We start from the raw sequence: 14,953 nt of genomic DNA, 5'->3' as shown, positions 1-14,953 counted from the left end.
ACAATACCATGTCAAACTGAGCCAACCCCATCCGTGCCAGCACCAACAGGTGGCGACACGTCCCCATTGCACCCCAAAACCAGCCGCGCCGGGGACGTCCCCGGCGCGTCCCCAGCGCAGCGTTAAAGGACTTCCCAGAGCTCGTCCCCGCCCTCCTAAACCCCCCCTCCCGGTTTTCGGGCTGGTTAATCCCGTGTGTAAATGGCAGCCAATGGATGCGGCCGTTGCGCGGGGCTGGGATTAGCGGCGGGGCGAATGGCTGGCACTTTTACTGGGATTACAGAACAAAGAGCTGCGTTCCCTGCCCGATTTGAGGTGGGGGAAAAAAAAACCCAAACCACCCCCCCGCGTTTTTTTTCACTCCTTTAGGCCCCCATCGGGTTATACCGGCTCCGCCCGGGAAGCGGCGGGGGGGGGGGGGGGGGGGGGGCCCCCCCCCCCCCCCCCCCCCCCCCCCCCCCCCCCCCCCGCCGCTCCCGCGCAGCCTCGCCGGGGGAGGCAGCAGCGCCGCGCCCCAGCCGCCCGCGGTAAGAAAAAGTTTTGCCCCCTATCCCTTCGTCACGGCTCCCCCCCACCCCCAGTCAAGACTCTGGGGGGGCAGCGGCGGGAGGGATGTGGGGGTGGTAGGTGCGATGGGGTGCAGGGGGATATTAGGGCTGGGGGGATGCTGGGGGAGGATAGGTCTCGGGGATGCAGGGGGGGCATCAAGGCTCAGGGGATGATTGGAGTTGTTAGGGCTGGGGGGATGCAGGGGAGCATTAGGGGTCCTGAGGGAAGATAGTACTGAGGGATGCAGCAGGACATTAGGGCTGGGGCGAGAGGGCTGGAGGATGCAGAGGGGCAACAGGACTGTTGGGGCGTGATCGGGCTGCGGGGGTACAAAAGGATATCAAGGCATGGAGTGGGCAGTGGGTTGCTGGGGGAATGATAGGGATGCAGGGTGCAGGGGGACAGCAGGGTGGGAGGTCATGCTGGACTCTTTAGGGCTGGGGTATGCTGGGGGTGACAATGCTGGGGAATGCAGGGGGCAGTAGGGCTTCTGGGGAGATGATAGGTCTGGGGGATGCAGGCAGACATTAGGGCTGCTGGGGGGTGTTAGGGCTGTGGGGATCTGCGGGGCATCAAGGGTTGGGATGTAGGGGAGTAGTGGGGTTGCTGGCCTGGATGCTGAGCTCATTGGTGCTGGGGGGATGCTGTAGAGGGAATGCCAGGCTCATCAGTGTGGGAGAGGGCAGGGAGGCAATAGGGATACTGGGGGCTGATAGTGTTGGGGGATGCTGCAGGGCAATAGGGCTTGGCAGGGATGCTGGGGCTATTAGGGCTGGGAGGAATACTGAGGAGCTGTAGGGCTTGGTGGAGATGCTAAGGATATTCTGGAGCTCACTGGGGCTGAGGGTCATTAGGGCTGATGGGGGGAATGCTGAGGGTGATGATGTGGCTTGGGGTTGGTGGGATCCATGGGGGCTGTTGGGGAGATGCCAATAAGTTTGGGAGGGTGTTAGGGGTTGAGGGCAATAGTGCTGCAGGGGGGGATGCAGGGAGCAATAGGGCTGGGGGGGCTGCTGAGGCAATTGGACAGGGGATGTCTGGCTGGCCCTCGGTGCCAATGGTGTCCCACATCCTGAAGGCAGCTCCGGGGCCACCACCTGCCCTGGCTGTGTCCAATGGTGCCAGGCAGGAAGGGGAGCTAGAAGCAGGGCTCTGCCAGAGCTTGCCTCCTCTCTGACACCACAGGGATCAGTGGCAGCACTGCTGGAAATAGAAACACGGCATTGAGCTGACAAAGCGCTTGGGGCTTTGGCTGGGCTGGTTACCGGCCTTGGCACCATGGCCCATGGGCTGGAGGGATAGACATCCTCTCCTATGGCAAGTGGAAGATTCTCAGTGCCTGAGGATGACCGTGATGAGGAGAAAGTCGCTCCCTGGGGATCGGGCGCCCTTGTCTTTCCAGTGCGTGGGGCTGGCAGTGGGTTTATCTGGGATAAGCTGTAAATTGGAGTGATCCTATTAATGCATCTTGTGCAGGAGCAAGTTTGGACCCGGCAGGTAATCCTGGGTGTTTGTGGTGAGCGCCAGGCACAGCCAGGCAAGAGCACTTCGGGAGGTGATGGTGCCAGTGAGCACACAGGGTGGGTGCCGTGGGCATTTTGGGGTGGGTCACCCGCCTACTGCTGCATCCGTCCGTCACCTGTCAGTGTGTGAGTTCCGGACATCAGAACCGCCTGGGGACATCAGCATGGAGCCTTGCATGACGGGAGCCCTCGGCTTCAGGGTGTATGCTCTTCACACTGCTCTTACTTAAGGAGCTGCTGGAAGTGCTGCAGCTGGGGAATAATCCTGTGGATGCGAGCACCTTTAATTCCACAGGATCCCTTGTTTCCTGTCCCTAAGAGCGCAGGCAGACTCAGTAAGTCAGTTGTTGCCCATCTGAACCCACAGAATCCCCTCCTGTGGAAACTGCTGCAGCACTTGCTCTGAAATGAGAAAGCTTTATGGGGACCTGACCCTACCAGCAGCTTAGTGGCTGGGGTGCTAAAGGCCATGTCCTAGTGCTGCAGCCAGAGCAGCAAGCCCTGGCACAGCAGCACGTGCTGCCATCGGAGCAATGTCAGCAGCTGGTTGGATGTCAGGGTTGCCGTGTCAGGGCAGTGTGGCTCTGTGACCACCCGCAGATTCCCTGCTCCTCTCCCTTCAGCCCTGCAGAGCCAGACTCCAAGTGACCACCAATGGACAGGGTGCCCTTCCTTGGGGCTGTGCCACTGGTTTTCTCATGCACCGTGGCTCTCTGAGCTGGTGTCACCTCTCCAAGGCCACATTTTGGGCTGAGCCCTTCTTTGGATGTGTCACCACTATGCAGGCAGAAGAAACGTTCAGGCAGCTGCCCTCACAGGGTGCTTGCAGTAGTGGAGAAGTGACACTAGAAATATGCTCTGTTGGCCACTGCTGTTTGCTTCTGCTGTCCCTCCTGAGAGGGCTTTCCATCCTCTGCAGGAGTGGCTGGTGTTGCCACTGGTTGCTGCTCATTCAGATTTGCTAATGAGAAGTTGGGACAGGAAAGCAGGAACCTGCTCAGGGACATGTTTATCAACCTGGCTCTACCAGCCCAAGTGAGAGACACAGTGCCCTTGCTGGCAGGCTGGTACTGTCATGGGAGCCTGGCACATCCTTGCGTGGGGCAGGAGGTGACAAGGAAGGTGGGCTTTGAGGCCAGCACAGAGGGCACAGGTCTGGCTGTCCAACATGATGTGCATCACATATGACTAAAGTGATGCTCTGCTTAAAGGAAGGAGAAAAAAAAGTCTCAGGTCAAAGCACATGACCTCTTGCTGCTGGAGTTAACAGGGGATTCCCATCTGCTGCTCCCACAGGAAATAGCTCAGATTTTTTTTTTGGCAACTATCAATCCTCTATACTTCCTTTGGTAATTTCAGTGACTGCACCCCAGCAGGCAGTCTGGAGGAGTGCAGAGGGACTGACCAACTGCTCGCTGGCTAACCCCTGGGGTGGGTGCAGGACTCAGTGCTGGCTGAGGGCAGGGGTGCCATCAGCATCCACTTGCAGGTGCCAGTGGTGGGTGGACGTGCTGGTGGTTCAGTACTGCTGCTCCAGGATGACTGGGCTTGGTGGTGGGTGATGGTTTGAGGAAGGGGATGCTGAGTGGGTGAGGGGCTATGTTGGTGTCCTTGCTTTACTTCTGGCCCTTCAACCACATCTGCCTTGTGTTACACCTTGCTGGCAATGACAAACCTTCTTCAGGGGTTTGGGGGGAGTAGAGGCAGATGCTGAAGGCATCTGGGCTGGGTTTACCACAACCAGAAGCCTCCTTGAGGACAGGGAGGAGAAGAGGAAAGAACCTACTGAGTGCCCCTTCTGAGATGGAGACAGCTATCCAGGAGCTAAATATGTATTTATTGGTTCATTTATTGGGAAGAGCCCAGCTGGAAGCTGTAGAGAAGAGCCTCCAGTGTCCATGTGGATGCTGGCCAGAGCAGCGGGGCTGGGGGCATAGAGCAGCCCCAGATGGACGTTCGCCAGTGAGGTGGCAGCTCTTTACAAATCGGAGCGAGGCTTCCCAGGACCTTGCTCTGCCCTATGGCAGCCTCTTCTATTTACATCTCTTGAAGCATTGTCTTTAAAAAGAAGTCAAGAGCTGCAGGAGGCTCGGAGCTGGATGGTGGTGTCTGTTGGACTTTAGGGATTGGGAGTTTGGGGGTTTCTGGCTCACTGTTTTGATACTTCGTTTCTTGGTACAGCCTCATTTGTTGAATTTGCTTCAGGCCAGAGAGAAAAATATGAAGTGGGTCCAGGTGGGTGCTTGGCCCTGCTGTGTGGTGCCCCTAGAGTGATGGAGCAGTGGGCTGGGATGGGGGTTTGCTGCCAGAGAGACCCCCCAAAGCAGCTAGGGCATTGGCTGGTGTGGGAACACACAGTGTCCCATCCTGGTTCAGGAGTTGCTGCCAAACGCCACCTTACAAATGATGGTGTTGTTTCCAAGGGATTTACCTATGATGCAGCAAGGCTCCCCTCACTGTGGAAGCGAGGGAAAGCATCCCTCGAGTTGGGATGATGTGGAGAAAAGCACTGGGTACATGAATCCCCTCCTTGGGAGCGGGCTGTGCTGAGCAGAATTTACATTCCTGCGTGCAAATGGCTTCTGTTGGAGTTTTCTGGTTTCATGTGGCCTTGTCTCTGCTCTGTGGTGGTCTGCCTGGCTTAAAAAGATAATTAACCTTAGTGGAATGAGCAGGGGACCAGCGAGGAGCATCACTCTTCTGCTGCACAGCTGTGTGGTTGACATAGTCCTTTGCCAGCGTGTCCCTCCTCAGAGCCGATCTCCACCTCTCGCATGAGGGGTGAGATGTCCATCTTATTTTCTTTAAATCTGTAACATTAAATAGAGCAAATGCCAGTGGGGAGGTCAGTGTGGACCCAGGATGGGTCCTGGAAATGTGTCATCCAGTGCTCACCTGCATGCCTGGGACCTCTGCCCCAGGAGATTGAAGAGGACAAGACAGAAGTTCCCTGCCCATGGGTGACATCCCCTATGGGTGTGCCAGGGTCTGGCAGTGACCCTGAGCCATTCAAGTGGGTGTGAGCAGTTGGGTGCAAAGGCTTGTGGTGGGTACCACGGACCTGCTGTTGATCTGTTCCCGCAGCCCCATAGGCAGACTAAAACCTGGGAGCTCAGGAGGTGCTTTGGGGTATAGATCCCTTTGGAGATGACTGGGAGGAAAACTGGTGTGCAGGATGTTTTGTAAACATTTTTAATTTTTGGAACATTTCTTGAACTTTTTGGTGATGTGTGTGGGTGGTGGTCCCTGCCAGGGTTGTGTGTCCCACTTAGCTTGGAAGTACCCTACAGGAGAAACCTCCCCCCCAGTGGGTGGACAGAGGTTGGAGGGATCTACATGCTTCTGAGAGAAATCCTCGGTGCCTGGGCCCTGGTAACAAGCAGCAGGTTTTTCAGTCCCACTTCAAATCCCTAGACGAGGTGGGATAGAGGCATGGAATCCCAGCCGTGGGTTGTGCCAGCAGTGTGGCCATAGAGGAGCCCTTAGCTTCCGTCTCCCTCACTTTAAAAAAAAGAAGGCAAAAACCCCCCTAAGTTTTCATTTTCCAACAGATTGGAAGAACATACAGGCAGTTGGTCTTGCTCAGGGAAAACTCATGGAGTGGGAGTCTTCCAGAGCAAGGTGACACTGGAAAATGAAACCATTGCAGTAAGTGAAGATCTCCATGGTTTTATCTAGTTGCTGTACAGGAAGATACTTCACCCATCTTTAAAGGGATGAATGCATCTCTCTGCCCAGGTTTCGGCAGAGCTCACGTCCTGCCTTTAGTTCCAGCTGCATCTGCTTCCCTGCCTGGGAAACCTCCTGCACCTTAGTGCCTGCAAGAGGTGACCTTGCCTTAGGGCACTGACTGCCATGCCAGGTTGCTCATCTGCTGCTGGGCTGCAGCCTGGTGGCACCAGAGAGTTGGCCCTGGGCAGTGGGGACAGCTCTGGCCATTGCGCCAGGATGGAGATGGCTCCCTGGAGGTGGTCAGAGCCCCCCACAGATGAAAGGGACAAACCTCGCTCTGCCTCTAGTTAGCAGCAGCCCTCATGCCAGAAATGAACCAGGGGGTTAATTCAGAAGGGCTCAGTGCCAGGAAGCGTGCGTGGCACATCACGTTGATGAGGGCACCCGGGAGCAGTGCCGATAAGGCAGGCACTGCCTTCCCCTGCCTGCCTGCCATCAGGGAGAACTGTGGGATACTGAAAGGTTTTGGATGAGGCTTGAGGTGAGCTCCTGGTCCATACCCTGTTGCAGGGCAGAGACCCTAGAAGGACATGGGTGGCAAGGGTAGGGTTCTCCCTGGAAATGCTGCCTCTTGGACCTTCTCAAGAGGGACCCTAAAGGATGGGTTGCGTTCATGGCAGGATGGGTACTGAGCTCAGCGGGATGGGTATTTTGGCATGTCTCCCCGGCACCAGTAGGATGGGGCTGCACCCACTGCAGCCAGGCTTTAGGATCTGCTTGAGGCTTCCACCAAAGCCACACTCCTCCCCACTGGGCTAGTTTTCTGCTTGTTTTGCTGCAGGGTAAGACACAGGGATGGAAAAACCTGTAGGGAAGGCAAGATTATGTCTCCCTAATTAGTAGGAGCCTGATTATCATTTCTTCCCAGACCTCTGGTAATGATTAAATATATGGGAATTATCTTTATTATTTGTATTGCATTAGTATTTAGAAAGCTGGGACCCTGTTTGCTCTGCAGACAGGGAATGACAGTCCTTGCCAGGAGAAATGCTGTCTCTGGTATTCTGAATGGGCTGGGTAGATTGGGAGTTGAGCTCTGTGCCCATGGCATCACCCAAATTGCTGCAGCTCCACACCCTGACACTTAGAAGTATTTAAAGTATTGAATCCTACATCCTTTTGCTTGCATGTGAGTCACATCTGCTTTAGTATGAGGGGAAAAAAAAATCAGTGTATTACCATGACCCCTAAAATTGTGATTTATATAGAGATTTAAAATACATACACGTATTTTTGGCACCAGGGTTGTCAAAGCGCAGGAGTTGGCCACTCCTTTTAGATGCTCTAGCTTTATTGTTGGAGGGCTACAATAAGGCAATCTTATTAGGTAACTATAACAATGTTAGGAGCCACCATCTGCTGAAGTGCTGCTGCAGGGAGCAGTGGGAACTGCTTGCCATGCCGCTGCTCCCCTGCTACTTCCTGCTGGCATCTGCCGTGTCCTAGGAGAAACATGAGTGGTTGGTATGGATGGAGAAAGGGCTTTTCCTTATGGCTTTGTCCCTTTTAATCACCTGGGGTATGAGCTGTTGAACCCTTCCAACTGGTGAGGACCAATTCCCATCGGAGTGTAGTGGGGCTGTTGGGGTGGTGTTAAGGTCCTTGATAAGTTTCCCAAAAACTGGGTCACTACGTTGTTGAGCTGTGGAGACCCAGATGTGTGGGGATGCTCTGGTCTACAAGGACACCCCATGATGCCACCAGGTCCCTGGGTGCCACAGCATCATCCTTGCTCCCACCCTACTCTGTCCTGGTGACAGGAGGGACCCCTACAACTCCCTGGGCACTGAAAGCATTTTTGTAATTGCTGGCAGGAAAGGTTGCACTTAGTCGGCAAAATATGTGAAGAACCTTGCTTGTTTAAAGTGCCTTTGGGGTTTGGGTCTTAAACATCCTAGCTGGGGTTTGGGTTGGAGGTTTTCATCCTGGGAAAGGCAGGCGGGGGGAAGGGAGCCTCACCGATGCCCCAAGCCTGCTTGCACCTTCTGACAAGGTTATAAATTAGCTTCATTAGAGGAAGATCACTAGAAATAAATTGCTCCACACCCTTTAGGGGCATCGCTGGGCTGTAATTTCATTTGTCTTTTTGGAGGAAAATGCCTAGGAACCCCTTAAGTGAAATTACAACATTTTACTCTGAGCTAGAGGTTGGTATTTTTGCTCCCCAAAATGCACATGCCCCCATGCCCTCAGATGAAGCTCATCCAGGAGCTTGAATCGTGCAACCATAGAATGATTTGGGTTGGAAGGAGCCTTAAAGATCATCTTATTCCAACTCCCTGCCATGGGACACCTTCCACTTGACCAGGTTGCTCCAAGCCAGTGCAGTGCAGCCCCGTCACTTCCCATGTGAACTCTTGGAGTGAAGACCTGGTTCCAGGACAGGTCCAGCATCCACCTGTGCCCTTCCCATGGCTCCTTGCTGGATCCTGCTGCAGGGAAAAGCAAGTAGCATCCAATTCCACCTCTGTCTTGGGCCCCTCAAATAGTTATTATTTAGGTGGCCTAATTTTTCACCCCACCTGCTCAAAGGTTTATTCGTTTGGAGCGTGGGAGAGCATGAGATCAGCCCCACATCTCACCAGCATTGTCTTCCCAGAGCCACCTGCCGGCTTTCCCCATGCCACCCCTCTGAGGGTTATGTGGTCTCTTGAAAACCTCTTTGTTTCCTACATTTGCTGTTGTAATTTATGTATGATGTTGCTGCTTCTTGAAAAACAAGGTATTAATCTCCGTGGGAATTACACCTGCAGAAATCCAGCCCTATCGCTGCCTGTGCGAGGCTGTCCATGATAAAAGCCAGCTCTGGTGCTGCTGCAGCGATGCAAAAGTTTCCACTACTTTAGCATCCGGCAGGGGTGACGCTTGGCTCCCCTCTGCACCTCATCTCAGTACTCTCTGAACATCAGCTGCTCAGTTTGGGGCTTCATTCCCCAATAAACTTTTCCTCCCCTGATTTTTTTCTCTCTCCCCTATCAGCATAGGATCCCTCAATATATTTTTTTGCCTTTTGGTTAATTTTTTTTAAATTTTTTTTCTGTAAGTAAGATGCATATTTCAACACTCCCTGACCTTTGGGTGCACTGTGGACCTGACGTGGGGATGCTGATGGACAGAGCAGAGTGTCGGTCCCACAGGGCCAAGTGTGCCTGTGGCCTAGACTGGCAACGCACTCCTGGAAAGGACTATTTGTAACTACTGGGCTGGTGCTGGGTTGCCATCAATGCACTGGAGCACATAGGCATCCTTTATTATTTTAAATTTGAAAATTCAGAATAATGTGGAGATGTTTCTGCTGTGGGGAGCTGCTGCTGCTGATACTTCAGGATATGGCTTTCCCACATTATGGGGGGTCTTATCTGTGGCTGGACCAGCAGGTGGGCTTTGCTGTGGCGCTGTCCCAATGGGGCAGGGGAGCTGATGCCTGTCGGCATTTGGAGCTGGCCCTTTGAAGATGCAAGACCAGAAGAGCAGAAAGGGAAATGTCTTCTGTCGGGGCTGCAGGTGAGAAGAGCAGTGGGAGAGTGACTCTTCTTCTGGTGCTGGTTGATGACAGTCGGCTGCCCCATATCCCTGCGGCTCCACACGCCCCAAAACCAAAATGGCAGCATCTGGTGCACACCAGCGTCACCTGTGTGGGACATAGGACACAGTTCTGAGGTCTCTCTCTTCTTCCTCTTCCCCAAAACACCTTGTGGTTGGATCAGGCTCAGGGAGTGCCAAGCTGAGTCTGCACCCCCACTGTGTGCTCCCTGCCTGAAAGCCATCACGATGCCTATGGAAAACCTTGCAACAAACACGGTTCCTCCGTGTGCTGTGGGTGATGCCGAGTGGTTTTCTGTCCTCCCCACCTCACTAACCTGCTTTTCCCAGTGATGCTATGACAGGTATTTAAGCCCAGAACCTTCCTTCCAGTATTGATTTTGCTTTCTGCTCGAGACTCTGTATTGCCCTTGGTATTTGGGGAGCACCTTGAAGGATGCCATGGAGAGCCAGACTGCCACCTCAGGGTGCTTCATATCCTTGGCAGTGAGGTGATGGGCATGGGGTTTGGGAGAGGCATTCATGGGGATGGATCCTTGGAGGTGCTAATATCCGGGGGGTTGTGGGTTTGGGCTGTGAGAAGCACTCCTTGAAGATGCTGGAGAGGTGTGAGATCACACTCAACTCCTGGGGATGGCTGGGGCGGCTCCCAGTCCCAAATCACTAGCCTTGGGCAGAGGTTAAGGTGTTTCCATCCATCTTGGGGAAAAACAGCATTTTGCTTTGAATCAGATTTTGGGGCTCCATCTGGATCAACGGATTCACAGAGTATGAGGCACAGTGGCAGAGTGGGCAAAATAAACCCTATTAAATATTTACCTGCCCACTATAAAATATCTCTGGGTTTACCCACTCTGGCTGCCTGTGGAGCGAAGAGCCTTGCTGAGCACTTGCTGGCTCCCCAGGCATGGCACCCTTGCTGCACCCCTTGCCTAATTACTTCCCACCCATTTAAGAGAAACTGGTTGAGAAAGGAATTCACAATCCCAGGCTCTATGCATCCTCATGTGAATGCTGTGATCACTGTGGAGCAGGGATGGATGTGGGCAAGTGTGCTGCTTCCTGTCCTCCTGGCTGAAACGAGAGGTCATTAGGGGCCTTTGGTGTTGCGGTGATTTGATGTTTGAAAATTCTCATTTTTTTTTCAATTTCTACAAGTTTTGTGACATATGAGGCTGTATGAGTCCTGACAGGGCTTGGGGTATGGATCTGTGCTCAGCGATGTTCTGAATTGGGGTGATGGAGAGGCTGAGCTGATTCCCAGCAGTGCAGCCCCTTGTTGCCCATTTCATGGATGACCACACTGGAGGGTTCCCATTTTTCAACCCAACAAGTCCATGTGCAAAAAATTAGCTGCAAGCCCCCAAAATAAGCTGTATGTCATCTGCCTTCCATGTGACAAGGTTCTCTCCCTTTTTTCAGCCCCAAAAATCTCTTTTTTTGAAGGGTGAGCCCCCACCCCTGGTATCACCTCTCCTGCAAGTGTCACCATCACAGAGCTAAGTCATCATCAAGCCACTTCTCACATCCAAAGCATGATGCACATGTATTTATTTTCTGTTATTTATGGGGCACCTGAGCCAGGCTCTTGCTTTCCCTAATGGCAAGGAACCAGGGTGCCTTATGGCTGCTTTGGCATCCCAGCCCTGCCTTGGGCACACCAAGAGGTGGTGGGTACTGGGCCTTGGGTTCTTATTTCCATGCCATTGCACCTAAAGCAGGCTCAGAATTTGGGATGCCACTTCTCTCAATGCCTTGTTGGGTGCCAGAGTTGCCGATTAAGGGAAATGCGCCACAAGGCAGGTTTGCTTTGCAGGATTAAAATCAAATAAATATTTATGCGCTATGCAAAGCAGCTCTAATAAGATATGCGTGTCATTGGGAATTTGAAGCAGTTTCTACTTGGTCCTGAGATGAAGGGCTGTGCTTGTCAGTGCGGTATGAGGGTTTAAAGGCATGTTTCTTCTGCTGCACAAAAATAAAAACAGAGAGAGTGAAACAAGGGGTTTTTTTGCATCTTGGGCTGCTCTGGTCTTGGCTTTCACTGTCTTCTGCATCCTTATGTCTTTAGCTGCAGGGATGGAGAAGAGCCAGGGAGAGAGGGCAGTGCAGGCAGCATTTCGGATGCAAATTTAATGCTGGCCCCGCTCCTAATATTCACTGTGTTTACATGTAAATGCAAACAACTGTTGACTTAGTTTCAATAGATAATGTGTTTCATAACACAATGAAAATGAGAATTAAGCTGGAATTTAGCAGGGGGAACATGTGTTTCTGCAAGACTTCAGGCTCTGCTGGCCCCATGTGCTGTATTATGGTGATGGCAGTGGGTGATTGGCATCACTGGAAGCCCACTCTTGCTGGTATTGGGGGCCAATCATTTCCCTGCCTAATCCTCCCTGAAACATGTGAGTGGGATGAGGGCAAGACTGGGTGGCTGCAGGTTCAGGGAGCTGGGCTGACCCATTGGGGAAGCTGGGGAGAGGGCTAGTGTCCCCTCGTCCAGGGTTATAGGGACCAGGGCTGATCTGGGCCTGTTTCCCCCTGGGAAAGAAGGAGCTCATGTTCTCTGGGGGGGGTCAAGGTGTCAGGGAAGGGAAATTGTGTCCCAAGCTGCCATGTTGGAGCCTGAGTGCCAATGAGTCCCAGGAGGGAGGAAGTGTCAGCAGCCAGGTCACCTTGTCCTGAGGTGACTCCAAGCAGAAGCATGTGGGAGAGGGCCTGGCTGTTTTCGAGCCAGATCCTGACCAGCCCGGAGCCATCCTCGCAGGGCTCCCTGGGGCCAGCCCCGACACCCACCCAGGCAGCCTTTGAGTCAGGGCTGCAATTGCCACGATCAGAGCTGCTCCCACCACCTTTGCCCTAGGCTGCCACACTCCCCACCCCACTGCAACCCACATGCCTCTGAAAGCGAGCCACAGCAAACCCCCCAGGGTGCTGTGCTGCCCTTCCTGGGTGAAGGCACTGATATGTGTGGGCAGCTTCCTACAGCCCCTAGGGGAAGAGGCATCACTGAGGAACTGGGAGGTTGGGACCAGCAGGTGTGTGATCACTGTCTCTGGGCGTGGGTCTGTTCCGTCTGCCTGCCTGCCCCTGTCCCTGGCTGGCTGCCACCTGTGCACCAAGCAAGGCTTATGGTGCTCGAGGCTCAGTGTTAAGAAACAGCTGAGCTCCTGTGAATGTGGTGGGGGTGTGATGCACCCAAGCTGTATTAAACAGTGGAGAATCTCACCACAGGAGCTGTGGGGATGGTTACACAGTTGGGGATGCCTTGGCTGAGGTGGCATGGCTGTACCAGCCTCTGGGTGCCCCTGAGCCACAAAGCTACTGCTCTCGGGTTGCAGGAGCAGCACAGCAGGACTTGGCATTGCAGCCCCAGTCAGGATGCTGGGCAGCCCAGGGAAGCTAAAGCTGTTTGTGGCCATCCCCAGTGGCTCCTGGTGTGTTGCCTCACCATGGAAGGTGATGTCCCTGCTCAGGGTGAGTGGGGGCTGTAGCACCCGCAGGTGTTTGTGTCTGGCAGCAGTGGTGATCCCAAGCCTTGATAGTACCACAGTAATGGCAGGGTTTGCATGAGCAACTGCAGGTTTTGAGTGTCACAGCCAGAGGCTGCCCGAGGAGGAAATGGGAATCCCAGCTGGCTGCCCCTCCCTGGTGGCACTGCCTCTCTTGATGGGTCACACCAGGGCAGGTGCATGCTCAGCTTCACCCAAGACTCCTCCATTGCCGGTGTGAGTCACCCAGTTCTGGACAAACATCGAGGGCATGGGTGACAAGGAGCAGCCAGCACTGGCTCTCTACACACATGCTCCCACTGTGGGGTCGGGGTGACGCAGGACCTGCTCTCACCTTTCTGACTCATCCCATAAAATAAAATAAGGAAGAAGGGAGAAGGGCTTCTGTCTCTGAGCCTCCTTACCTCCCCTTAAAAAGGCATTCTATTTTTTTTATTGGGTTCATTTATGTAGCAGAGAGACAGGCCTGGGATTAGCAAAAACAGCCTGTCCTGTAACATGGGGAATACTCAGTACTGAGAACCAGTAACAAGAGAGAAATATTAGAGATAAAATTAAACATAATGAAATAGGTGTCGGCTCTCTATCAGGGATCACCTTATGCAGAGTTAATTGCCTGTGCAGAGCAGAAAGTGAGTGACTAGCAGTAGTGACCGTGGGATGGGGTTGGTGAGGGGGAGGTGGGAAGGGGCTGGTGCCATCAGCAGAAGCTTTGCAAAAGGAAAAAGCGTTGGGGTTGAATGTTGAGGAGAAAGATGAGGTGCCCAACTGCATCTGAGGTACTGGGGTGGACCATCCTCTGCTGAGCTCTTGTGAACTCATTGCCCCCAGCCCGGGCTCTCTGTATTTGCGGCTTGGATACTTTTTTGCTAGATAATTCAGATGATGATGATGATGATGATCACGATGATGATGATTATCTAGAGCAGTGTCCTGTTAGATGGACAAAGCGGACATGCTGATCGAGGCGACAGCTATTGAGCACTGTTTGGAGAAAGCAAACCTCATACCAGGATGTGGGGCCAGGGCTGCAACACCTGGGACTTAGTGCATATGTGATTTTTCCTTAATTTAGTGGGGAGGGAAAAAGAAGGCAAAAAAAAAAAGGCAAAAAAAATGTGTCTGTGTAATATAAAATTCAAGTTGGGCTCTTGGTGACTTCGCAGAAAACAACAGGCTTTTTATATTGGCTCTGGGGGTAGGAGGAGAGCAGGCTAGAATAAAGATTTACAGTGTTTGGGAGATTAAAGGCCCTTGGTACATTGCTCAAATACCACGAGATTAGTTTCCAAGGAGATGGATACCAGTTGCCATAGGCACTGGGGGGGGGTGGCCAGGAATTAGGATTGCGATTTTTTTATCCTGATCACGCAACCAGTAGCTGAATGCTGTTAAAACTGGGCTTTAAATAACCCCAGCATTAGTATATGCACTGCTGAACTGGGGGCTGGGAACTGGGGTCTGCCTGCCTTTCCCCGGCCCCAACACCCAGTTAGGGGTCCAGGGTGGGACCCAGGTGTTGATGGAGGGATGTCAGGGGGTACAGGGCTGGGGGCCCAGGTTGCTGCAATGCTAAAACCTTCCTTGCAGGTTATTCTGTGGCTTCTGGGTTCATTGCATCTCACTTGTTCTCTAAGCAAGGGACTGATGACATCTTCTTGCAATAACCAGCAGTTGTGGCAGTGCAGGGGCCAGAAATCATCATAGAATCATGGAACAGTTTGGTTTGAAAGGGACCTTAAAGATCATCTAGTTCCAAACCTCCCTGGCCAGGGCAGGGACACCTTCCACTAGACCAGTGGGATGTACCAAGGGGTAGAATTAGCAGCCTGCTAATTTTGGCTTCCCCTGGCCACTTGCTCCTAGGAAGTGCAACCTGAGCCCTAGTGCATGAGGGTGCTGGATCCGCACCCTCGCTCCCGCATCTGTTCCCACCTCTTCTTCTAGGAACTGCCAAGCAGTGTGTTTTGTCCGGGCTGTATGGGAAGGGGTGCTGAGCTCCCCGATGCTGAGTTTTGGGGCTGGGCATCCCCCTGGAGAAGGAGGCTCAGCCCTAGGAGCCATGCAGGCACCCAGGTCCCTGTGGCTGGG

General features: G+C 53.3%; 1 protein-coding gene across 9 annotated transcripts in view; it reads left to right on the top strand.

Moving 5' to 3' along the window:
• Positions 1-468: 468 nt before the first annotated feature.
• GTF2IRD1 (GTF2I repeat domain containing 1) overlaps positions 469-14,953 on the top strand; it is a 72,206-nt gene continuing 57,721 nt past the window's right edge. For 8 of the 9 annotated variants that reach the window (XM_017824090.1, XM_017824091.1, XM_017824088.1 and 5 more), the window contains exon 1: positions 475-527. The gene's annotated coding sequence lies outside the window, so the exon portion shown is untranslated. Of the gene's footprint in view, positions 528-14,953 lie in introns of all 9 variants that reach the window. The other variant, XM_017824095.1, reaches the window with a different exon arrangement.

This window comes from Lepidothrix coronata, unplaced genomic scaffold (assembly GCF_001604755.1).
Source record: "Lepidothrix coronata isolate B3197 unplaced genomic scaffold, Lepidothrix_coronata-1.0 Scaffold108, whole genome shotgun sequence".
In the NCBI taxonomy this organism is placed as follows: Eukaryota; Metazoa; Chordata; class Aves; order Passeriformes; family Pipridae; genus Lepidothrix; species Lepidothrix coronata.
Note: the sequence above shows the minus strand (reverse complement) of the source record. Positions and strands in the feature narration are given on the sequence as shown.